This window comes from Choloepus didactylus, chromosome 14 (genome assembly GCF_015220235.1).
Source record: "Choloepus didactylus isolate mChoDid1 chromosome 14, mChoDid1.pri, whole genome shotgun sequence".
Taxonomy (NCBI): Eukaryota; Metazoa; Chordata; class Mammalia; order Pilosa; family Megalonychidae; genus Choloepus; species Choloepus didactylus.
The window spans coordinates 69,753,235-69,778,414 of record NC_051320.1 but is presented as its reverse complement, the minus strand read 5'-3'; the positions used below and the strand labels follow the sequence as shown (position 1 = coordinate 69,778,414).

The 25,180-nt window shown below is 33.7% G+C and overlaps 1 protein-coding gene and 1 pseudogene across 7 annotated transcripts in view; one reads left to right on the top strand and one right to left on the bottom strand.

Moving 5' to 3' along the window:
* CSMD3 (CUB and Sushi multiple domains 3) overlaps positions 1 to 25,180 on the top strand; it is a 1,408,207-nt gene that overhangs the window by 52,898 nt on the left and 1,330,129 nt on the right. The window lies entirely within an intron of this gene.
* On the bottom strand, positions 24,158 to 25,152 carry LOC119508994 (annotated as a pseudogene).

Sequence of the window (25,180 nt, the reverse complement as noted above, 5' to 3'; positions counted from 1 at the left end):
GAAAAGAAATACTTTATGGCATACTGTTGTTTTGTTTTGTTTTAATAAGTAATTTACTAGTAAGATAAATATTTAATTCTTTGTAATAGTACATCACAGTTCCTCAGTATAATTATTTACTTATGCCAGTAGTGCATCTTTGCATTTTGGAAGATACCAAAACTTTCCAGAGTTAAGATGAGATAACCCTGGCTTTGAAGGATAATTTTACATTTTCTTCAAGCTTCAATCAGAGAGGAAGATGACAAGGTTGGAAGTGATGATGATAGCAGTGAACAAGATTAGGCCACAAGTTTTCACTTATATTAACGAATATCTTCAGCAGATTATTAAATCCTGAGAATTTTACCCTAAGCCCCTAACTTGCCATATTCACTGAAGGTGTGTGTGTGTGTGTGTGTGTGTGTGTGTGTGTGTCCATATTCACTGAAGGTGTGTGTGTGTGTGTGTGTGTGCGCGCGCGCATTTGAGTAATTTTTGAGTAACATTTCCTGGGACATAAATCCCAGATAGGAATCCACATTTTTTTAAAAATAGAAATCTCATAATCATTTTTATTTAGTTATTTATGTTTTACTTCAAGACTAATTAATTGATATTTTGCTAGGGAATTCAGGTGGCTCTAGTGCTTCTTGTCTCAGTTCCCAAGAAAGTCAAATGAAACTTAGTACAATCTTACTTTCATGACAAGAAAGAGCCATCCTTAGCTTTGCAAAAAGGTGTCAAATAAGAAAATTAGCATAAAAGTATAGATGCCAAAAAAAGATGGTATGAAATGGTAATCAAAGCTATAGCACTAAAAAGGGTTATCTTCCTGAGGCAAAGGTCATTATCTTTTCTAATGGCTTATAATGTGTTTAGTGAAATGCCATGCTTTTAAGGCCATTTAAATATACAGTTTAAGGTTTTTTCTGACCTTTACTAACTTAACCAGATTTTAAAAATCTACTTAAAGCTTATGTTTTTACCCTTTTCCTTCTCTTTTGTATTTATATAATCCACTTGAAAGTAATAATCATTTTTAGGACTTTGTTGTCTTTCTGTGTACTTCCTAATATACCATACTGTTAGAAACAGAACTGTACCTGGAAGAAAACAAAGGCTTACCCAATTGTGAAGAAGAAAAGAAATTTATTTTCTTTCTTGCAAGAGCATGCACATGACCAAAAGAAAATGGAACAGTTGGTGCACTGATTAAAGGAAAAACAGTATAATTTATTTCCTAAGCCTAACATGCAGGTCCCTGCCCTGTTTTCCCATTGGTTGGGTACTCCAGAGGTTACAGTTTATCCAAGAGAGCTGACTAACCTACCTTTGATTACGCCTCGTATTCTTTTACATTTTAGTGACCTTGGTTGTTTCTTGTTTTTACTCAGATAAGGAGATGACATTAACTCTAGGCTTCCATTAGAGGCCCTTTCTTTCCCTTTAATTGCACAGTCAGCCACCTTTATGTGAAAGCTAAACATAAACCTTTTCTTACTATACCATGTGGAATATCCTGTATCTTGTATTTCCATGCACCAATTACACTTTCCAAACACACTTAAGGAATAAAAATAACCTTTTATTCTCCTTTTATCACACCCTTCCTTTTGCTCTGGAATTGTATTAGTTACTTCAGAAAGCCATTTTATTATTGTAGTCAATGATTTCTTAATGTCTATAGAACAATGTACACAATTCCTAGGCATTTAAGACCCCCATAAGATCCTGAAACTACATTTTCACAGCTTTCTTCCACTCCTTTTATGTAAATCCCTTTCAGAGACCAAGGGTAACTCATCTTCTAAAATTAGCTGTGCACTTTGCTTTGCTTACTTAGCTCACCTTGGAATCCTTTCCTTTTATTTACCCGTTTACATTTATCAAGTTTTCAGTTTAATCTCAGATTCCAGCTCCTTGGATGATACCTTCTGGAAGTGACCTCTTTCCATGGACAAAATACTGAAACAGTATCAGAAAACCCAATTTCTTGTCTGAGTTCTGTCATTTGCCACTGAAATGACTGCAAAATAATGACTCTCATTCTGCATCTGTAAAATCACTTTCAAATAAGAGGCCTCTGAGAGTTTCCTTCTACTTAAAATTTGGCATGCCTATCATGCTTAACTGTGTTGGTCTGCTAAACATCCCTCCATAGACTCTTAGAGACGTACACTATAACTTCAAGAAAGTAGTAGAGGACACTCAAATGTTTTCTCTTCTTTCTGTCTGCTAAGACTAATATAACTATTTTTAATGTTAATTTACTGCCATTTCATAGATGTTAAATATTAGCAAACATAATTTGTCGAAATACCACGAATGGCTACTTTTCCTGATACTTACTATGTGTCAGGCCCTGGACCAGGAACTTTAATTTTTCTCTAAGCCTCACCAAAATTTCACAACCCAAGAAAAATTACAGCCACTTGAAAAAGCAGTTTCTAAAACTTAGAGACATTACATCATATTCTATAAGTTGCAGACAGTACATGTTGGATCCTGATTATAAACCAATACCACAGATTTCAAAACCTATATTCTTTCCTCCATGTCATATTGCACTCGCCTTCCCTATTTTATTACAGCCATCACAACCACAAATCAGAGCTGGCACTGAATCCCACAATATGCTAAATATTTTTATAGAACAGATGGTATTATTATTTCTTCTTTGCTTGACAAAATTTAGATTTAGAGACTTTAACTAATTTGTTTGAGTACTGTCATTACAGAGAAAAGCTGTTTTCAAACTAGGATCTAGTATCAAAAATCATGCTTTTAAGCAGTAGACTATAGTGCTTCTACTTCATCCCATGAGCTGTTATCAGCATTAATCTAGGATTCATGCCCCATTTTATTTTTTCTCTTCCTACTGGAAGCTGTAAGAGCTGTGGCTTAGTAGGAAGGTTAAAAATTTGGAGCAAAACAGAAAAAAAAAATATTTTAATGGATACAAATTCTTTATCAGATGTGTTCTTTGTGGAAAATTCTCTAAATTTCCTGAAAGTAAGTTTTTATATTTGCCAAATGTGGAAGCTAATGGCTACCTCAGAGATTTCTGGGAGGATTAAATAAGATGTAAGAGAGAACATTTTACCAAATGAGATACAAAATGAATTTTGTTTTTCCTTTTGTGACCAGGGTTCTGTGGATCATGTCCCATGAACTTTCAAGCTCTTATGGTCAGTTACTTTTACTGGATTACTCATCATATGGGAATGAAACCTGTTGCTTTCTATTCTGATCTCTTATCTTTGGAAACCCTCATATCTCTATTTCTGTTCTTTTTTATTTGTTGGTTTGGTTTTTATTTATTTGCTTTGGTGTGTGAATGTGCGTGTGTGTGTGTGTGTGTTTGGCACTGATACATATTATTTTTCATTAAATTGTCCCTACAATTATTTTTCTAGCATGTTAGATCACCCTGCCCTTCATAATTTCACAGCTCTTTGCTCAATTATTTTGCCAATGAGGTATACGTTGAGTATTCCTCATTTGGGGATATGTCTTCCAGGATCTTTCTGTTAATTCTCTTTCCCCAAAATTCACCACAGGGAAAACAAGATTTCCATGGCTCTGAAGGTTTTTGCTTTTGTCTTATGGGTGACAGCAACTTTCTTTTTTTTCTTCTCCCTTTTCTCCTTCTCCTCTTCTTATTCTTCAGGGATAGGCCTCTTTAGCAAATTTTAACTTGATTTGGACATAATATTGCCTTCAAAAGAATTAAGCACTTATAGTGCCCTATTTACATTTTCCTTTGTGTATTTTCTTTCCATATACATATTTGCTATTTGACCACTATATTGGTTTCAATATCTTAAATTTCTCATGGCTAAAATGGCTTTATTGTTCAAATTAACAACCTGAGAAGACTAGAAGATACAAGATTTTTAGTCATCATACCCATATTTAATGTCATAGGTTCGTTGCATAGAGTAGGCTGATTAATATATATTAATTAAATTCCATAAGGATTCCATTTAGTGAATTATGGCTGCTGTGCCCCAGGTGAGGAAATTCCTAATTTATACTTTTGACCCATCAGGACTAGCAGTCTGAAAATTTTTAAAGGACATGTCTCATGTAATAGTAATCTATTGCCACAGTATTGTCATGCAACAAACTACTCCAACAGAAAGCATTTAATTAGCTCTGGAGGTTACTTGGACTTCTCTTCTCATCTTGGCAGGGCTATTCAGTGAAACTAGGGTGTCCACGGCTGATGCAAATAAGATGACTTTTTTCTGATTCACCTGTCTCAACTTACAGCAAAACTAACCTGAGCATATGGTTATAGTGATGGCCAAGAAACAACTGATAAAGTGGAAAAGCACAAGTGCTTTTTCAAGTCTCTGTGTTCACCACATCTGTTAACAAACCATTGGTCAAAACAAGTCACATTGCCAAATTCAGAATCAAGGGACAGGAAGAAAATCCTGTCTCTTTAGTGAGAGGAACTGCAAAGTCACATAGCAAAGGGCTAGACTGGGGTGAGGAATCAGAGCCATTAATGCCATCAATCTTCATTAATTCAATTGATCTACCATTCTATGTATTATTAGTGTATAGGAAATGGTGTTTATTTTTAAGCTTAGGGAAATTAGATTAAAGCTCTATGAAATAATGCAGAAATATATTTATTTACATGATTCCTTAATTGCTCCTTGCTTTTCCAATTTTCTCAAAACTTTTAAAATCTGACTCTATGAGTCAAAGACCTTAATGCTTTATTTTGCCTGTTGCATCTGATTTTGGGCAATTTATCTTTTGTGCGTTGCCTTTATGTATTCATCAGTCATTGAGAATGTCTTATCTTTCCTTTCAACTGCCAAACTGCAGTCTATTTTAAGTAGACATTTAATCACTCTGAAACTTGATCTCCTTAAATTCTTCATTGTATCTAAATTTGTTGTTTAGTCATTTTACAATAATTCATGCTGGTGACATTTTCAAAAATCAACTTTTTAAGAAAATTTTCTGTGTCTATTGAGTAAATTATCTATGGATTTGCAGTAAAAATCAAATTCCAACTATTGAGCTTGTAGCATTCCTGATGTTTGGTGTGTAAATTCAATGTTACAAAATCATGGTAATATTAAAATTAATATTTGACCAGTAGAAAAGAAAGCAAAAGATAATCCATTCCTCTACTAATGTAAATTAGTATATATCCCTCCTCATATTGCTGAAGAAAGGATATGAACTATATTTGCTTACTGATGTGCTCAGCAGGGGAAAGAATTCATTAAGTCTTTCAAGGCATCTAGTAAATGGCAGAATTCAAGTGAAAGAGAAACAAACAAGAAGTGAGTCTTAATGCTTTCATTTTCAAATTGAGAGGGCGTGGAACAGAATTATCAGTGTGTTCATGAATCTGAAGTCCATAAATCTAAGTATTACTAAAGATGTAATGTTGACTATTAAGAGAATTTGTCAAATGTTAGAATACTTAACCTAAATAAGTAGTTTACTACCTTTGAACTAATGAATTTAAGAACTTAAATATTTAAGTGAGTTGTTATCTACATGAAGAGTCCTTGTAAAGAGCATTCCAGGAAGGGGAAATGTATGCACACATGTATTCAATGTATATGTAAACATATCAATCTAAATATAAAACATATATTAATTTTGGAAAATTTACCAAGTTTATATAAGTAAAAAGAAGAAAAGAAAGCTCACCAACAATCCCATGCTCCAGAAATAAATACAGTGAACATATGGACATGAATGTCAAAAGTTTCAGTTATCATTTCTACCAATTATTTCCTCACAACCCATAGACACACATGCATATTTTCCTACCAAATAGGTATCACACTGTATACAAAGTTTTGTAGTCACTGTCTTTCCTTTGACAATGTATCCTGAGCATTTACCACTGGGACTAAATATTCTTTGAAAACTCAACTATAAGGACTGTAACATTTTTACATTATTATATTCATAATATCTATGTCTTTGTCTATATGTATTTCTGCATCTCTTTTTATTTATTCATCTATTTGTGGACATTTTGTGTGTTCTTCCTAATCTAAATATTACTTAAAAGATCATCTTAAACATAAAATCCTTAGCTAAATTTTTGATTATTTGCTTGGACAAAAATCTTTGATGACTAGAACATAAGAAATGACCAGTTTTAAGGCTTTTGGTGTTCATTTCCAAACAGCAAGGTTAACTTTATTAACATTAGGTACTAGCATTAAAATGTATGTATGCTAATTTGATGAACTAATAATGATACCTTGTTTAATTTGCATTTTTTGTATATTGGAAAGAACAGAATTTATTTCTGCAATTTTTAAATTATCCTTTTTTATTTTATGTTTTTCATGTTCTCAAATTATTTTAAATTCTAAATATGACAAAATCAACCCAAAGCGTATTATTAATCTAACTTTGGTAAAAATGCTAGAATTTTACTTTAAAAATTTGTTTTTTATCTTTGAAAAATTATTTGTGCCTTATTCTTTTAGTTTTGTTTAAAAATAATAATTAACCATATTAGGTAGGTGGCAAAGGTGGGGATTTAATAATTAATTCTAATAAAACTGAGTACTGTTCAAATTCTTAAGTGATCCTTAATATCTGAAGTTAGGTAATATTTATCCAAAGAAACATCTTTTTAAATTTAATCCATATAACATGGAAAAATAATTTTTATTACTTCCTTTGGACAAAACAAAAAAAATGAAATTTTACTTATTTCATCTTGGAAGTTAAAAAAACTTGCCTGTAAGTAAAATACATTTTGGAAGATACTGAAAAGAATTCAAAGAAAGAAGACATTGCCTAATGAAATCAAAATTATAAAGTCTTTTTTCTTCTATCTGAAAAGAAAGCATTGTAATGAATAAAATTTTGGTCAGGCTATGAATTACAAAATGATTACTTTAGCTGAATTTATAATTGTATAGCCTTCTAATTTTTATCAGCATTAAATTACTTAAGATTATAAATCAAAGGAGAACACTGGTTAATTTTAGCATTCTTAGCATGTCAGCAAAATTTCTTGCAATTTAGTCAAAATTAAGTTATTGTATGTACTTACTATTGGTTATATTGTGCTTTTTCTTCCTAATTATGCATTTAAACAAATTGAAGGAGTGTATCAGTTTGGTAAACATAGTTTATTTACTCAAGAAGCATGCTACATATAATTCTATATGACTGTGCATTAAAAGGAAAATAGCTGAAGAACAGTTACATGAATTCATCATATGCCTATAATGCACAAGTAAAATGTCAACATTGAATTTAGAATGTAGATAGCATAATGCACCCAGGTTGGGGTTTCAAATTCATCCCTTTAATATATTTGTTTCCTTTCATTGTTATGTTTTACAAAATTGAAGGATGCATTTAGGTTCAGTGAATAACCTTCATCTTGAGGCAAATTTTTGTTTTTGCTTGAGCTTTCAGGTGACAATTTAATAAATTTAAGTACCTGTGGTATATACTATATATATGGAGAATACAAGATAATTTAGATCTTGTGGTTAAACGTTCATGGTGAGGTGAAGAAGAAATGCATGCAACTGAAACACAGTTTCAGTTGGAATTAGACAATAAGGCAGGGTGGGGTGGCATTCTTACTGATAATGTGAAAAATTTCAGAGAGGAAATATTACTTGGGAATGATGCTGAAGGTCAGTGGTATTTCATAGATGAAGACTGAAGGGAGAGCATTCAGGTCCTGGGAAATGTAGAAATCCTCCCCTAGCTGAAGAAGTGCAGTGCACATTGTAAAATGGGAAATATACTAGTGTGAATGGAAATGTAAGTTGAGGCCAGAAACATGGAGAGCTTTGAGTGCCATATTACCTTCTGATTTTATTATTATGAAAAGAGGAAAACTAAATAATGTTTGAAGTTGCAGCGGGACATGCTATGATTTGAAATTTAAAAAGATATATGATGTTTGTGGAAATGCAGAACTGAAGGAACAATGAATACGTAAGGAAATAAGATAGGTAGCTCTGTCACTTGTTCAGGTGATACACATAAAGTCTTGAACTGGAGATATGGTATGCATATGCACCTAAAATGTAAAGAGAAATAAAGTGGAAGTTTTAAAAACGCTATCTGCGTATGTGGGGGTTGGGGTTATCTATAATAAGAAGAGTTGAAGATGACAGGGACTCCTAGTTTACTGGATTGTGAGAATGGCAATTAACCCTGATAGGGAATACAATACATTTCAGATTTTATTTTTTCCAGTCCTTTTTGCCCCCATTAGTTCATATTATTATCCACTTCATTGAAAGTATTATCTTTCTTACTCATTCATTATTTAGTTAACAGATATGTATTGAATGAATACCAAATGTCAATTACATGTAATTGATGTTTCCCCAAATTATTGTCATAACTGTTTCCAAATCTTCAGCTCAAAACCCACTGTTATCATTTCTTCACAAATAATTTCACCCTCTGTTTTTTTAGAAAGAGATGTCTGATACGAAACTACTTCAGTATTCTTTTATCGCTTCAAATTTTCTATCCTTATTCCTTTTTAACTTTACTTTCATCACCGAGAAAGAAATGTTTTCTTCTTAGTCAGGACAAATTCATTGTTTTGGTTTTTAATATTACAATTCTCAACTACCTTGTTCTATTTTATATAATCCTTTTCATATACCCACTTTCAATAATTTTCCTCTTTCCTTAACTGATTCCTCCCCTTCGGAAGGTTTATGAACAGGAATCCCATTCAAATACATCGATCCTTGATTCTCTCATCTTACTAAACTGACTAATTTTGTTTTTTATTCCAAATCTTTGTCAACTTTCTTGAAAGCGGTATATACCAATTGTGTTCAAATCTTTTCCCCTTTATCATTTATTCCTTAATGCCTTGCAATATGTCTTCTTCTCACAACTTTGGTGAAACTGTTACTGAATGCTCTGAACCTCCTCAGCTTGGGTATTTTAGAGCACCTCCTCATTCTTGACATCCTTTATTCCCTTGCATACTCTGATGTCTTTTGTTGCTGCTATTCTTCCTTCTGCAAGGCTAATTCAATGAACAAAACATCCCCCAAGGCTCTGTCCTTAGTTCTTTTCTTTTACTACACTGTTTCTTTTAATAATTTTACCCAGTTTTTCAACTTCAACTATGCGCCAAGATCAATTTCTTTCTCTCCCTCTTTCCATGCTTTTTCAGTCTCTGCCTCGCATATTACTCCCTTTCATGATCTTTACATTTGCATTTCCAAAGTCTGTTTCTGAAGGCTCAGCTGATTTCTCAGACTGTATGGTCTTCGAAACATTTTAAGTCCATATAATGTAAACTAAAGTTGGAAAAAGTTCCAACTCAGCCTTTAGCTTGACCCATTCATTTGTTTTTCCACAATTGGCAGTATTTGTTTGCTAAATATTATATTAAAATTGTCTTTAGTCATTACTTTCCTTCCCTACTGATGTTTCAGTTGTTTCTACTTACTGGAAGTTAGTATAAGAAAAAAAAAAAAAAAAAAAAACTTTACTCATGAAGTTGTTTTCTTATGGTGTTCATTTGTTTGTTCAATGAAAATTTATTAAGTGTGTACTATAAGCTGGCATTGAAGCATTGAATAAGACCAATAAAGAGTGCCACCTTTATGGACATTACATTCTAGTGTCATTTAAAAAGGGGAAATTTACAACCAAATCAAATATCCAAAAAATCCCCTAGAGTATTGGATACATAAATTATGGTACACTGGCATATTGAAATAGTAAATACACATTAAGGTGGTTCTTCTTAACACTAAGTTACAGGATAATTCAGTGATTTAAAATGTAGTCTTGGAAGCCACACAGTCATCTACCAGCTCCACCTTCTACTGTCTCAATCACAGTTTTCTTATCTGTAAAATGTGGACCATAATAGTAACTGCCTTAAAAAGCTGCTGTGAAAGATTTCAAATGGAGTCAAGAGGTCACTCTGGTGGACATTCTTATGCACTATATAGATAACACCTCTTAGGTTTTAATGTATTGGAATAGCTAGAAGTAAATACCTGAAACTATCAAACTGCAACCCAGCAGTCTGGACTCCTGAAGACAATTATATAATAATGTAGATTACAAGGATTGACAGTGTGATTATGAAGACCTTGTGGATCACACCCCCTTTATCTAGTGTATAGATGAGTAGAAAAATGGGGATAAAAACTAAAGGACAAATGGGGTGGGATGGGGGGATGATTTGGGTGTTCTTTTTTCATTTTTATTTTTTATTCTTGTTCTGGTTCTTTGTGATGTAAGGAAAATGTTCAGAGATAGATTGTGGTGATGCATGCATAACTATGTTATCATACTGTGGACAGTGGATTGTATACCATGGATGAGTGTATGGTGTGTGAATGTATTTCAATAAAACTGCATTCAATTAAAAAAAAAAAAGCTGCTGTGAAGATTAAGTACAATTATCAATGTAAAGTGCCTGTTATAGTAATTGCTCAATCAATGTTAGTATTATTTTTCTCTGAGACGGTATACTATGAAAATATTAAAATGGTTCCAAAGAATGTAAGTATGTGAACATTCTTAAAGCAACTATATTAAACATATAATGCAGCATCAAAACATTATGCATTATATCTTCAATTTTATAATCCCACAAACAATAAATTAGTTGATTTAGCAAAAGTAGGATGTAAACCTTTATGCATCATATAATTTCAGTTTTGAATATTCCTACACAATATATTCTATATGTTGATGATTTTGCCATAAAATCTATCAAGCAGTATATATTTGACAATAAAAATAAGTGCTAGATAGTATTTCACTCATTAGTTTTCTCCATGAAGTTAAAAAAGCAAACAAAAATGTTGTGCTATGTTTTATTTATTTATTTCTTGCAAAGTATGTCTACAACACCTGATTCTGCATCATTCTAATAAAGCACATTTTTCTAATTTTCCTGTTGTGCTCTACTGAAGAATATTGCTACCAACTGTTGGCCTAACTACATGATTAAGGAAGAAATCTGCCAAAATTAGGAAATTGTAGAGTACCATGAAATTATAATTTTGCAAGCAAAGATTTTACCTGGCATAGCCAGGGCAAACTATCTCTTGAGAACCAAAAGGCCAGCAGTAGGTGTCTTTTATTTTTTAACCTCTTGTTCATGGGCCCACTCTCAGATACTATGTTAATATACTCTAAATAAAAAAGAAATAGGTATCAACACCTATAGTTAAATCCTTATCTCTGTTGGTTTGGACTAGGAAAGAAAACATGAAACAATCCCTATTATGTTTCCTTTCAAACTATAAGGAAACTAATAGAACTATGGAAACATGAAAGCAAATATTTTAAAAATATATTGATTGAAATTTTATTTTCAAACATTGAAACCTAACTAAAGAAGTTAGTACTGGCATTTCAATCACTTAACAGAATGACGGTAGGTGAGGTACCCATATTTGCATATTGATACAACAATTTTTTTCTAAAAATTGAACTTTTATAAAATTTTAGCCTTGCATAACTAGTAACTATAAACTTTATATAAAATTAAATGCATTTTTAATTCCAATTAAAAAATAAATGCTAGACACTTTGTAGTAATTTTATTTTTACAGTTAACTTATTGGTTCTTTCTTTAATTTATTGCTAACCATATATTAGAAAGGGCATTCCTTGAAAGGAATCTGAGATTTGAAAAAGATTTAAAGAAGAAATTAATTTCAATTTCCCATCCATCAAGGGATGCCTTCTGTTAGTATTTCTTGCAGTGTTCCTCAGCTTCTATCGCATTTAAGATGTCAGGCTGTTTGTGTTCTCTTCCCTCTTTTTCTGATCGTTTGCTCTCCCTCTAAATGGCTGGGTTAATGTTCTCTTTCTGTTGTCTTATAGTGTTTTTCATAGAGACCACATTAGTTTTATTTTGCTTTGAACTAGGTAAAATCTATGAAACCTTGTTATTTGTTAACTGAAAAGTTGTGCAAATTACTCTCAGTATGAACTTGATTCATGATAAAAAAAAAAAAAAATCTCCAATACACACAAAAAATTAACTGATATGTAGAATTTTAACCCAATTTCCAGTATGTAGCAAATTTACATCTGGTGGAGTGCTGATGAATTTTTTGGTATCCCTGCTTCTCTTTCATAGGTGAATAATGGTGAAGTTATAAAAGTCAACATTTACTTCTTCCATATATCTTCCCAAGTTTGTTCCTGTACCAGTGCTAAACTTGGAGACAATACCTCCATGAACACAATGTGCCATCATCCACTTCTCTTCCTTCCTATTAGTCTTTTATCTGTTTTTCCCTTGTGCTTAAAACCTACAAATGCACATGCTAGAAATATTGAAGACCTGTAACACTTAGGCTGAACCAAAAAGCAGTGTCTAGCAGCTCTGAAATACACATCTGAATATGATTAAAAAGGGGAAATGTTAGATTGTATATATGGTAACAGAATAAAAGCAAATAATTAAAGAAAAAATCCATGAAACTATACTACACAGTGAACCCTAAGTTAAACCATGGACTTTAATTAACAGTACAAGTAAAAAAATTCTATCATCAATTGTAACAAATGTTCCATGCCAATGCAGGGTATTGGTGGTGGGTGGTATATGGGGATCCTGTGTTGTATGCATGAGTGTTCTGTAAATCTACTACTTATCTAATAAAGGAAAAATAAATAAATAAAAATGAAAAAATTAAATTAAAATAAAATAAATATTAAAAAAAATCAAATCTAAAATCCATTATATGGGCACAGCTTTAGTTTACCTGATATGTAGCCTCATAATTTAGAGTATCACTCCATTACTCTTTATAATCTCCACTGTATACCAGGTGCAGTGTGACTAAATTTTTCAACGGATTATATAGCCATGTTGGTGTTACTAAGTTTACTTGGTGTCGTACACCCAAAGGTTCAGATAGTGGTGGGGGGAGTCTTAAAAAAAATAAAAAAATAAATAAATAAAATAATAAAAGTAGTGTCTAAAATGTATAAAAAGCTTCATAGCATTTTTTAATATGGTCACTCAGTTATTAGGCTGAGAGTAAAAAAAATAAAATGAGAAGGGATTTAATATATTAATTTTCACCCAATAGATTTGTTCTGGGTCCATTTCCATGTTTCTGGCCACAGGGGAGGAGGGGAGACTGTCACATTTTGGAAAATATGTTGGTCATCAATCCCAGAATTTATTTTTGTGATTCTTATAATTTTTTGGAGTTTATAATTACTTTAATGTGAAGGGACTGGGTCAAAACTTTTTAGCCTGATGCCATTTGAAACTGAAGAATTCATTTCTAAAAAAGAAATAATTTATCCACTTGCTAAAATCTTTATTCCAATGCAATTAATTAATTAATATTTTTTAAAATGGAAAGTTAATAGTATATACAACCTTGTCTAATCCAGTTGAGATATCCCTGCATATTTTAAATGGAGCCAAAACTCAGTCCTCATTTCCTTTTAGAGTATTACCAAAAGTTTTTATTTAGAATAATAATGTGAAACATACTTTACAGAATAGAAATAATATAATTTTAGCTATTCCAAATAATCAAGAATGTATGAAAAAAGGCATACAGTTGCTTTTTTTATGTTTAACAAATCATGTTTTCTTTTCAAGTTTTATTGAGATATACTTCACATACCATACAACTCACCAATTTAAAGTGTACAAGTCAATATTTTTTAGTATATACCCAGGGTCCTGCATTCATCACCACAATTTTATTTTAGAGTATTTTGGTCTCCCAAAAAGAAACCCAGCAATCACTTACCATTCCCTGATATTCCCACCCTTTAGCCCTAGGCAAACACTAATATCTTTCTATCTCTATACATTGCCTATTCTGGACAGTTCACATCAATGGACACATACAAATGTAATCCTTTTTGATCAGCTTTTTTCACTTAGTATAATGTTTTCAAGGTTCATCTGTGTTGTAGCATGCATCAGTACTTTATTTCTTTTTATTGCCAAATATTGTTCTATTGCACCACATTTTATTTATCTATTCATCAGTTGATCAAAAGCTGTAGTCATTTTTTGACTATTATGAATGACACTGCTATGAACATTCATGTATAAGTTTTAATGTGGATGTATATTTTGATCTCTCTTGGATATATACCTAAGAGTAGAATTGCTATGTCATATGGTAATGTTATGATTAACTTTTTGAGGAATTGCCACGCTGTTTTCCAAAGGGCTGCACCTTTTGACATTCTCTCCAGCAAACTGTGACGGTTCTATTTTCTTTACATCTTTACCTCTGTCTTTTTTATTTTCATTTCCCTTATGACTAATGGTGTTGAACTCACTCATTTTGTCCATCAACAAAAAGAAAATATGCACAAGGCAGTTGCTAAGATCATGTTTAAGGTTCAAACACAGGATTTGCCCACTAACTTGTTCTCAGCCCCAACACCCTTCAGTTCTACCACCTCCTTTATTTTTATTCCTTAACTTCTCAAAGCTTTAGATCATCCATTTCTTTTAAAATAATAAATCACTTTTACCCAAATTTGAACCTTGCCAAAGGATCATAACTAAAAAATAATAGTCAATAAACAAGAAGATAAATAATTTCTGACAGTGATAAGTGTTACAAAAATATAAAGGGCACGATGTGATGTGGTAGTTTAGTGTTAGATAGTTTATATCTAATACTACAGTTGCACAGGACTTTTTACTGCACCTTTAAAAAGAGGCTTTTCCTTTGACGATTCTAATTTGGTACCAATTTACTCACTAATCAAAAATATTTATTCAGAAAGGCACTGTTCTGTAGGAAATACAAAGATACAGAAGATTCTAGCCCTGGGGATCTTGGTGGTTTATATGAAAAAAAGAAAAAACAAAAGCAAGTACCCAAGAATCTAGTCACTACTCAAGTTTATAGATGTCAAATGATGACTAATTGCTGAATAAAGAGTATATATATTAAGATGCTGTGTACTAGAGAGGAAGTCAAAATCATCAGTGTTTTTTAATTCACATTTACGTATAATAAGACTGGTACCTTAAGCAGCTTTTATCTTGATTAGTCTTTCCCCAACAAAACACTTTGTAAAAACCGTGAGATTTTTCCTGAATGACCAGAACACTTCGTAATGGTGCCTGAAGTAGTTAAGTGTATCCACATTGCACACATTCTAGCATATAGTTACAGTTATGATCCACACTTCCAATATAGAATACAAGGTCTTTTGATTCATCTAAGAACCCACCACTTCACACACAGTGATCAATTAATAAATGACTTCCAATGAGAATTTTCTTTCACTACAAAATATATGAGCATTAGTATATCAAAGTATGATTAAATCATTTTCCAAGTCATCCCTTACAGACTTGTTCAAAAGGAGATATAGCATATGGTTAGTGGAGTAAACATCAATTTTCATTGGGAGTTCCTTTCCCCACTGATTTTAATTTAGGAAGAAGAAAAGCAATTGTTATTGTTGGCAGAAAATAAGAAACTAATGCCCAAGCCGGCTTCTCTTCCATGACCCAGCCACCACTGAATCTGAGTAAAGAAAAGGGAACTTCATTGTGTAGGAACATTGTTAAAAGAAAACATTGCTAATTAAAAAGCAGTTTTGAAAAACACAATAGAAAGTAAAATGTTTTTTAGCAAAGGTATGAGATGGGGGAAGGATAATGATGGAGTGAGTCTCAGTAAGTAGAGAAAGTTAAACGCCAGGAAATTTAATATGGTTGCAATGATTCCATAGAAATAGTGTTTAAGCCAATATCATACTTTCTTTTCTATTTCATTCAGATTTTTTGCTTTTTAAGATGAGAGTCAAATCAGTCATTGATATAGAAAACACTGTCAAATAAATTAGTTAATTATAAATGTGGGGGGAGAAAGTTTCATCAATTAGCTAGATAACCTATTGTAATTATTAACTATTCATTACATTTGTGTTTGAAGACAAATTTTGATTAGTTTATTTGCAAAGGCCATAATGATTTCAGGAAAAAGAAAATTCTTCCTTGAAACAAAATCACACTGGATATATTCAAAGGAAATGTACATGACTATTATGTAATTTCTGCCATTCTCTGAACAAATACCATGGTTATTTTATGCCTCCATCCCTCTGAACTTGTGTTTTTTCTCTGTGTGGTATACCATTTTTCCTCTTCTCAGCTTCCAAAATCCAAATCATCCTTTGAGGCTGTTCTCAAAGAGTATATCATATGAAAAACCTTCCACAACCCTCTAGTCACCTTACTAGTATCTTGACTATAGATCTTAACGTATTTAATTAAGTTTTTGTTTTTTTCCAATATGCCCAGTTTCTTGAAGGCAATCTATGCCTTTCATCTATTGTAATAGTACAATTTCTTTCAGTTGGTTGGAAAACAAATATTTATTAAGTTGAAGAGTACAAAAGCACACAGTATCTTGGCCTAGTAAGCAATTAAAAAAAAATTATGTTACAATTTGTCACTGATACACTAAAATGGATAATACTTTTTAAAGACAAAAAGACATTCATAAAAGTTTAGAAATATAGCATTAGATTTTATTTATTTTTTTTGTAGAACCTACCTTGCAATCCTATATTATATAGCATTTTTAGAAAATTTTGCCTTTGGCCCACACTTCCATTTTAGAGATAGAAACTAAATCTATGTGGGTTAAATGACCAATTTAGCATTTCCTAAATTTTGTTCCTTGGGACACGAAGTTATAGGTGTTTGGTGAAGAAGAATACTTATGGAAAAATTTGTTTTAGAAATTCAATATTCTTCTCATTTTTGGAAATTCACAGTGCAAATTATTATATTGGAGTTTCTGAAAATTTTTTATAAAGAAGAATCCTGTTCAACTTTAATTCAGCATTTCCCAAATATGATTGATCATAAAACCTTTCTGTGATTCAAGAACCAATAGAGTTGGTTAAAAAAAAAAATAGTTTTAAATAGTTAAAAAAAATGCTGATGTAGAATTACTATTGTTATCAAATATCTAGAGTCAAATCAGCCCTAGAATGCATGCTCCATACATAATCAGTGTACTTCAAAAAATGCAAATATGTTATTACCCCAAAACATAGTTTTAAAAATAAATCATGTAAGTGTTTATAAAGCACTGGAGAATACATTATTTCATTTGATCCTACAATATATCCCACCAGTGGGTCTGATTCTGTTTTTTCAGATAAATACAATGATAAAGACCTCCCAAAAGTTAAATGTTCATGTTTGGTAATTATTATAAAAAAATAAAATTGAAGAAGAGAATATCTTTCCTGACCATGAAACAGTTCAGACCCCAAAACAGTTCAAACCATAAATTTTTTCCATCTTGCACTTGCAGGAAAGTTAAATCTAACAGCTTTTATTATCTATTGTAATGTATGCTTGCTTCCAAGTTGTGTCTGTGATCCTTAGAGCTAAATGAAGTTGAACCAACTGTGAAAACTATTGTGCAGCTGTCTCTTTTTCCTTCTCTAACAACAAGAATTGGTAATTAGTAAGTAGCACTATTTGACCCTCTAACCTTGGGAAGACTGCACTTCAATTTCTTCTCATTATGTCGACATGGAGATGGTAGGTGACATTTTGTGAAACATATTCATCATGATTTCTCCAGTTCTATTTTGACTTTCAAATTAAAAACCTATTTCAGTGTAAAGAATGAGTTAGATAAAAAAGGTTAATTTGTTCTCCCCTGATAAGTCATTTTTTAATCTTGGGAATCCTTTTTCAGTGCAAAATCTGTGAGCCTCAATTGTTCCTTGAGTATTTTGCAATGGGTAGGGAAATCAAAAGGTTCTGTATAGTAAACTTTCAAAAAGCTGTTTAACAAAATCTCAGATTATCAACTGTATCTATCAAGCACAATATGCCCTTTAGATGCCATGGCATACGTAAAGTATAAAACATTAGGTTAGTTCCCAATCTTGACAGACAAGATACACACTTTCAATGCCTGCCTATATGCTATATGGTAGCAGTATACATTCTTATAACTAATTAGATAATTATACCACAAATCAGAAAATATGGAATATCTATATAAATGAGGACAAAAGAAGGAAGAGATGAGATTATTTGCAGCTTGCAATGAAAGACTAGGAAGTTTTCATTGATGGAGAAACTGCAAGAAATTTTCTTTCCTAATTTCTGCTTCCTTGCAGGTGCTTTTTATAGGTTTATTTCGAGGATCATCTGAGATTATATTTGTGGAAGTGCTTCATAAACTGTAAATATTTATAGGCATATAAAATATCCCATGAATCTTTTTATAAATACTTGCTGACAATAGATCATTATGCTGATAAGATCCAACAAATATATTTTGCACTCCCCTTCTAACAGTTCAGAATGTAGTGATATTTATTATTGTAAGTTAAGAAAGTGACATCCCAGGCAGATTACCTATCCTAGCTTTGATCTTGTGGCAATTTTCTCATTTATAAAGTGAAGATAATAATTCTGCCTATCTTACAGGGATGTTGATAGATTATGAGTTAATACAAGTAAAGTGCTTAGAACAGTCCCTGTCACTTGATAAACAATCAAAAATGTCGCCTACCATTGTTGGTGTTATGCTCAAAGGTAAGGTGCTTGAAGGTATCTATTTCTAAACCAGAAAACTGAGGCCCAAGGAAGTAAAAAAACAGCTATTGGAGCACAATAGAGAGAAACCAGTAGGCATCAGGGTCAGGCTGAACTGTGCTTGAATTGTAACCACTTTACCACAGCCGATCCAGGACACCTGAATTCTTTCTGTACCTTCCTTTCATCCTGTCCCCACTCTTGTCAACTCCCTAGCAATAGAGGGGAAATCATCAGCACTCTGTTAATTTGGTAGGGGACATCTACCTCTTTACTACATGACTCTGTATGACCTGTGGATCAATAACCAATTCCTTAGCTGTTATTTAGATTAACTAGCACTGAGAAAACTTCGTGATTCACATGATAATTTGCCATTTTTAGAGTGCTTTTTGCATGAGTTTGGGTCTTGGCACTGGTAATTATTAGATATGTGATATCTCTGAGTCTGTTTTCTCCGGTCAAAAAATAAGTGTATAGACCTCAAAGACTAGATACAGAGATTAAATGAGAAAATAGAGAGGAATATATTTTTACTCATAAGCGTTACATGTTAACATCCAATATATGCTGCTGCTACTCCAACTATTTTTACTTCTCATTCTCCTTCCTTTTTCCTTCTTCTTGTGCTTTTTCTTCTTTGTTCTTCATCTCTTCTATCAAGCACTATTATGTTTTTTTCTCTTTCTAGGTCCTATTTTGAAGCCTCTCTTCTGCTCACATCCCCTATCAAACCTTGTCAATGTATACATTGCATTTCCTCACAATATTTTATTCTCTGTTAATTCCTACACCTGCCATACATAGTGGTCCTATGTTTCATAATTCCAGGACTATCACCATATGTACTTTCATATAACTTCAGATTTAATCTGGAGATCTGTTTACTAATTAAATAAACCCCCAAACTACTAGTCACAGCCTTCCATCGTTTCTTTTCTATTTTTTTTAACTAACCTTCACTTGTTCCCATTTTATCCAGTTTTTCCACTGTAGAGTCCTATGATCACTAAAGACAGCCCCTAATAATGAAGGTCTTACCATACAATTACTTGTTAAACAACACACCTAAGTCCAAAGTTATCTTGATAACTGAAGCTGGATCTAATCAAAATGGGCCCACCTGACATGTGCAGTAGCTTATACTTTAACCTACAAGTCACATATACCTCATTATAATACTAAAAATCATGCCCATCATCATATTAAGGCCACCATTTTCTTACATGCATTCTTGATTAAGCATGTAATCAATCTGCGCATGCTCAGTAATTAAATCATCTCTAATTATATCATCTGGGGCCCTTGTGCTCATTATCCTAAAACCTGCCCATCTTTTGATACTATAAACCTATCACAATTACTACAGTTCGGAGAAACAGATTTTGGACCCACAGGCCATCTGCTTTCCTGCTTTGCATCTAGCAATATACTCTTTCTGTTTTTGAAACCCTGGTGGTCCTTTGGGCACATCGAGCAAAGAATCCATCACCTTGGTGTGGTAACAATATCACCTGCCTGTTCTTGCCTGCTGTCACCTTTTTCCATTACAGTTCTTAGTGTATTAATCAGTTATTTTAAATTTATGGTCTGATAATTGCAAAATCTCTGCTATATCTGAGTTGATTCTGATGCTTGCTTTGTCAAATCACACTATACATGTTTTTGCCTTTTGGAGTGTCTTATAACTTCTTCTTTACATTTTTTACTGTGAAATATAACATATATACAGAACCTTTTGAAGGATGAGCTAACAAATAGTTAGAGAGTGAATTTCAATGAATGTTATGGGTTACAGTACCATAATTTCAGTTATTTCATTATTGTGAAATATAATATATATTCAGAAAGGTGATAACTTTCAAAGTAAGATTTAACAAGTAATTATATAGGCAATTGCAAAGAATGTTATGGATTACAGTTCCACAGTTTATTTCCTTTTTGTGAAATATAACGTATATACAGAAAGTTGATAACTTCCAAGTACAATTTAATGAATAGCTACAGAGAAAATTTCAAATAATGTTATAGGTAACAGTTACAACATTTTGGTTGTTTCCTTCTAGCTATTCCAATACTTTAGCATCTAAAAAAAAAAAACATTTATTTAAAGATTCAGTATTTGTAATCCTTTGATAAATCCTATCTTATCTGTTGCTACCCCTTCCTCTCATTTAATCACTTTCTCAATCTTCAGGAATGTCTAGGCAGTGACCAACCTAACTTGTTCATATTGAAAAGGAGTGTCGACATTATGGGGAAGGGGGCTGCATCTGGTGATGTTCTTGATGAGGCTGTTGCCTCTGGGTTTTCTGACTTATCTGGCATAGGAACACTCTGGAGGATTAAAGTTTCTGAAAAATAAATTTAGTGAGTGAAACTTTTATAGAGTCTTAGATAGGGACCTAGGTATTTGGGGACTACTGTTGGTTGGGGCTTAGCATACTGTGACCATTTGGGATATCTAGCTAGAACTTGCATAAGAGTAATCTCCAGGATAGACGCTCAACTCTATTTGAAATCTCTTGGCTACTGTAACCTTATTTTGTTACCTTTCTTTTCCCACTTGTGGTCCAGAAGGCATTTTCAATCCCTCAATGAGCTAGGGCCAGGCTTATTCCTGGGGGGTCATGTCCCATGTTTCCAGGGAGATTCACTCCCCAGGAGTCATGTCCCACGAAGGAGGGTGTTAATGCATTTATTTACAGAGTTGGGCTTAGAGAAAGAAAGGCCACATCTGAGCAACAAAAACGTTCTCTGGAGGTGCCGCTTAGGCATTAACCATAGGTAGGCTTAGGCTCCTTTTTTTTTTTTTGAGTCAGTTTAATTGAGATATAGTCACATACCATATAATCACCTACAGTGTATAACAGTTCATGTACCATCATATAGTTGTGCATTCATCACCACAATCAATTTTTGAACATTTTCACTACGCCAATATAAATAAAAATAATAAAAATAAAAGTAAAAAACAACACCTAAAATATCCCATCTCCCCATCTCCTATTTTTCATTTCGTTTTTGTCACAATTTTTCTATTCATTTGCCCATACATTGGATAAAGGGAGTGTAAGCCACAAGGTTTTCATCATCACACAGTCACGCCATGTATGCTACATAGTTATACAGTCATCTTCATGAATCAAGGCTAGTGGGTGGCAGTTTGACAGTTTCAGGTATTTCCTTCTAGCTATTCTAATACACTAAAAATTAAAAAAGGGATATCTATATAGTGCATAAGAATACCCTCCAGAATGACCTCTTGACTCCACTTAAAATCTTTCAGCCACTGAAACTTTATTTTGTTTCATTTCGCCTTCCCCTTTTCGTCAAGAAGACTTTCTCAATCCGATGATGCTGGGTCCAGACTCATCCCCAGGAGTCATGTCCTGTGTTGCCAGGGAGATTTACACTCCTGGGAGTTATGTTCCATGTAGGGGGGAGGGCAGTGAGTTACCTGCCAATTGGACTTAGCCTCCTTTTTATAGCCATAAGTTTAACAAGACCAAGCATTAAGATCAAGGGCTAGACTTATTAAGTAGAGGGTTCCTCTTTCACATAGCATATATTCTGTCCAAAGTAAACAATCAGTGTCTCACATTGTCTTCACTTAGTTGTGCAATCATCACTCTCAATTTTAAACAATTATCATAACACAAAACACCCGAAAGCTTTTATCAGCCCCTAATTATTCATCCCTAGTATTAGTGTAGCACTGGTAAGGTATATAGTCTATAATATGCAATAGGTAGTTTTTCCCACCCACTCTGTTGTTAGCTCTTTGTACCAGTGTCATACCTTAGAAGTATATCATGCAAACACTTATTTATATTTGTAGTGCTAATCTGTGGGATATATGCCTTTAAATATCCACTTTTGATCATGTTCACCTTCAATATGGCACTGATACTTATAATCCCATTAACAAACATTTATCACCCCTGTCCACTCCTATACCTTTAAATTCACTCTCATTAACATGTCTGTACATATTGGGTTATCATTACCCCCTCACTAGCTTCTGTTTATCTTTAGGTCTCCTATATTTTACATTATAAGACTCTGATTTTTTATTGTTCAGGGTTCATAGTAGTGGTAACATATACAATATCTCACCTTTTGTGTCTGACTGATTTCACTCAGCATTATGTTTTCAAGGTTCTTCCACATTGTCGTATGTTTCAGGACCTCATTCCTTCTTACTGCTGCATAGTATTCCATCATATGTATATATCACATTGTGTTTATCCATTCCTCTGTTGAAGGACACTTGGATTGTTGCCATCTCTTGAAAATTGTAAACAATGCCACTATGAACATCTGTGTACAAATGTTTGTTCATTTCACTGCTTTAAGATCTTCTGGATATACACTGAGAAGTGCAATTGCTGGATCGTAGGGTAACTCAGTATCTAGCTTTCTGAGGAACTACCAAACTGTCTTCCACGATGGCTGTACCATTATACATCCCCACTAGCAATGAATAAGAGTGCCAATTCCTCCACATCCTGTCTAGAATTTGTAGTTTCTTGTTTGTTTAATGCAGTCATTCTTACTGGTGTGAGATAATATTTCATTGTAGTTTTGATTTGCATTTCCAAAATAGCTAGTGAAGGTGAACATTTTTCTGTGTTTTTTAGCCATTTGTATTTCCTCTTCAGAAAAAAAAAACATCTTTTCCTATCTTTTGCCCATTTTATAAATGAGCAGTTTGTACTACTGTCATTGAGTTGTACGATTTCTTTATATATGCAAGATATCAGTCTCTTATCTGATATATGGTTTCTAAATATTTTCTCCCATTGACTTGGTTGCCTCTTTACCTTTTGACAAAGTTCTTTGAGGTACAGAAGCTTTTGATTTTGAATTCCCATTCATCTATGTTTTCTTTCATTGCTTGTGCTTTGGGTTTTAAGGTCTAAGAAGATATCTACTAATAGTAGTCTTGAAAACAGATGTTTCCCTATATTACCTTCTAGGAGTTTTATGGTACTGTCTTTATATTGAGGACTTTGATCCACTTTGAGTGTGAGGTAGGGGTCCTCTTTCATTCTTTTCGACATGGATATCCAGTTCTTCCAGCCCGATTTGTTCAAGAGACTGTTCTGTTCCAGTTCAGTGGATTTGGAGGCCTTATCAAAAATCAGTCGACCATAGATCTGGGGGTCTATTTCTGAACATTCAGTTTGATTCCATTGATCAATATATGTCTATCTTTGTGCCACACCCATGCTGTTTTGACTACTGTGGCTTTATAATAAGCTTTAAAGTCAGTAGGTGTGAGTCCTTCCACTTTGTTCTTCATTTTTAGAATGTTTTTGGCAATTCAAGGTCCCTTTCCCTTACAAATAAATTTGATAACAAGCTTTTCCAAGTCTGCAAAGTAGGTTGTTGGAATTTTGATTGGAATTACATTGAATCTGTAGTTCAGCTTGGGTAGAATTGCCATCTTAATCCATTGTTTCTCTCTCTCTGTTTTTTTTTTTTTTTTTTGAAGTTTAGACTAATTTATTAAGAGCCTCCCCTCCCAGCCCTTGCAGTCTCTTGGGTCAAGTTTTCCACTTGTAGATCTTGTGCGCCAGCCCCAAGAAGATAGCCAGGAGCAGGGGCTCAGAGTACTGCTCAATGAGACCCAGAAGGCGGCTGTAACTGTCTTCCTCATACTGCGTAAAGGCAGCTGGCAGCTCCATTTCCTCATACAGGGCCTTCACCTGGGCCACCTTTCCAGCCCCTTCTGCCCATAATTCTCCTGCAGGATCTAGCGCTGTTCTGGAGAGGCCCATTGCAGACACTGAACCACCAGCCAGCTGCACTTGTTGTCTTGGATGTCAGTGCCAATCTTGCCAGTCACACTGGGATCCCCCAAAAGGTCAAGGTAATCATCCTCAATCTGAAAGAACTCTCCCATCTCCAGCAGGATCTTCTTGGCATTGGCATGCTCCTTCTTCCCATCAATGCCCACCATATACATGGCAGCAGCTACAGGAAGGTAGGAGGAGTAGAAAGCTGTCTTGTACTTGACAATGGATTTGTACCTCTTTTCAGTGAATCTGCCAAGATCCACATTGCCCTGGGGGGCTATGATGAGGTCCAACGTCTGCCCAATCTCTCTGATAGGAAATCTTCAGGAACAGTTCGATCAGGTTCAGATAATAGGGCTGCTCCCGGCAGTAGAGTTTCAGCAGGCAGTAGATACACACTTCCAGCAGCATGGCATCATTAATGGCATCCAAACCTATGCCTGGCTTCTGATACCAGCAGAGCTGTCCCCGTTGGGTGAGGGATGAATCCATAATGTCATCTGACACCAGGAAAAAAGCTTGGAGCAGTTCTACACACCAGCCCACAGTCAGGGCCCACTGGAAGCTATCGGCATCCTGCTTTTTTGGCTCCTCCAGCTCCTGGAACACTGCCAGCACCGTCAAACCCCGTTTGTACTTGCCTCCGATGACACTGTACTCCAGGATCTCCTTGAGACGGGCAATAGCACCTCCTGTCTCTGGGTGCCCCACCTCATCCTCGGTCAGTACCTTGACAATCTGGGAGAAGTGCTGTATGAAATTCTGCTTTTCTTGGGCATAAACATCAGATTTGTCTCCATTCATTCTGAGGGAGGAGTAAAGTGCTCTGTTC